Consider the following 2,602-nt stretch of genomic DNA (forward strand, 5'->3'; position numbering starts at 1 on the left):
ATTGGGTAACAGTTTGGTGTTTATGTTGATCTCTTCTACAGCAAAGATCAAAGCCAGGACCTGATAGTAGTTCTTTGGCTGCCACCTGCAGTAGGAAGGAGGTTGTTAGGAACAAGAAATATTTTTAGTCCTACTCTTCCCCCTCAAAAGGCACTGAAATTTTTAAATGGAGAATTTCTTCCATCTTGTGAAGGTAGAATTCTATGCGCATATTCACTTACTCAAGTGTCATAACTACTTTTTTAGCCTCTCCTGTAGACTCAGTGTTATATTCTGAAAAATTAATTCTATTACTGTCAGGGACTCAGATGCCAGAACTTTGACCATCTGAAAATCTATCTTGTCTCAAGGGCTCAGGGGCAGTACTCAATCAGTTTTATCATCATACTTAGATCACTATAGCAGTTCTCTACCAACTACAATGTCACATCCTAAAGTATTGTGAGAATGACCTGAATTATTTGAAATGCCAATAAATAAAATTTCAAAAATAGGATGAATTCAGTTCAATGATTAATAAAGAAAAATAAGACAAATAATATTGTGAATATTAGACAAGAATTTTTTAGAAATATGGTAAAACAACTCATTTCAAATTATATCCCCATATACTCTCCAGTGGGATATTTGATCTAGGTATTAAAAATAATATCACAAATGATGAGAGAAATATAGAATATATTGATTTTCAGATCCGTCTGATGCAGAATAGATCATGACCAAACAAGAGGCATAGAGGATCAAAGATAACAAAGACTGAAAGTTTTGATTACATCCTTTTCCTCACAAAAAATCCAGTGTAGCTAAGATAACAAGGGGAACATTTAACTGGAAAAACACATACTGTACATTATTAAAAGTTATTTTCAAGATATATAAGGAATTGATCCAAGTTTGGAAAAACAAGTGCCATTCCTCAATTGACACATTTCAAAGGATTTAAACAGGTAGGCCTTTAGGTCAGAATTCCACAGTATCTAAAGTTATTAAAATTTTTACAAATGACTAATGATCAGCAAAATGGAATTAATATCAACTTGGAATTTCTACTTCATATGCCTCATCTTGGTAAAGTTGGAAAAAAGAAACAAATGTGAGAGGAATTTAATGTAATATTCACAGTGCTGACATTCTGGATAGCAATTTGTATCTAATGCCAAAATGTTACTGAATTGTAGACATCTTATGGCCAAGCAATACCTAAAATAATGTAAAGAAAATGTAAAGGATTTTGGTATTTAATATATATGTGTGTGTATACATACATATATTCATATATTCATTTTGTAGTAGCAAATGTCTGAGTATTAAGAGAATATACATTGATTAAGGAATGACTGAACAAATTTTGATGCGTGGATATAATGGAATATATTTGAGCTGTAGAAAAAGGAGAATGATAATTTCACAGAAATGCCCAAAGCCTCATACATATGGAGATAGTACAAAGACAGAAGAACCTAGAAAACAGCATATAATTTAACTGCACTATTATAAAAGCAAATAAACTGAGAATCTTAAAAACTCTATGCAATGCAGTGATCAGCAATGATTTCAGATGATTGATTATGTAGAATATGCACACTTCCTTATAGAAAGGTGATGAATATCTCTCTAAATTCAGACATTCATTCATGGATATAGCTACAATAGAAATTTGTTTTCTTGATTTAATGTATTTGCTGCAAGTGTTTTCCCTGTTTTTATTTTTCTTTCCAATGGGAGATTGTAGGTTATAGAGGATGAAAATAAATTATTGGTAAGTGAAAAAAAATAACTAAATTAAAACAGAATAAGTACTTACTGATGATGTTTTACAATATCCTGAGGGTTATGCCAAAACATTTTACAATGTAGGAATTTGTCCAATTCATGTAAAAGTAGAGGAAAAAATCCTCCAACAACAAGATCTCCATCTCTATAGTATGTGGGGCTGGCTTCCCTGCCCACAGAGAGTGGCAGCTGCAGGAGCAGGAAGAAGTAAAGTTGGAAGAACATGAAGTAAGTTACTCTGTAGCTCATAGCCAAACCATGAATTGGGCCTTTTGGTATATCTCCCCAATACCCTCAGGATTGCATCTCTTGCTTCTTCTAATGTATCATAAACCCCCTCATCTGATGTATCCAACTTCAAGTCCTCTGGCCAAGATTGCAATAAAGTAGATATTCTATTTGCCTATATAAATTTGGTTTTCTCTCTCTTTGTCAAGACCTCTTTCATCAGTAGGGCAAAATCATTGAAATCAGGACCATAGTAGTGGTAGTCTCTCGATGATCGAGAATGACTATTGTCTTTGTGCATTATTATCTATTGATGTACCCTCATGTGGCATTGGAGTCCAAAGGCTGAGGCACACAGTTTGTGGCACACAGGGCATGGGACTTCAGTTGTTAGGGGAGGTGTGGTTGTGGCCTGGTGTCGGCGTTCACGCGCAGCGGCAAGACGTTGACATCGTTCGTCTTCAAAGATGGTGGTGGCATGGTTAATGTGGGTTCTCCAGATGCTTCTGTCAGAGGCAGTGAGTTCTAGTTGCTTTGGTGTAATGCCAGCCCACTTCAAGTTTGACTTTAGCTGATCCTTGAATCTTTTCTTTGGTCGGCC

Source organism: Monodelphis domestica, chromosome 4, assembly GCF_027887165.1.
Source record: "Monodelphis domestica isolate mMonDom1 chromosome 4, mMonDom1.pri, whole genome shotgun sequence".
NCBI classification, from domain to species: domain Eukaryota; kingdom Metazoa; phylum Chordata; class Mammalia; order Didelphimorphia; family Didelphidae; genus Monodelphis; species Monodelphis domestica.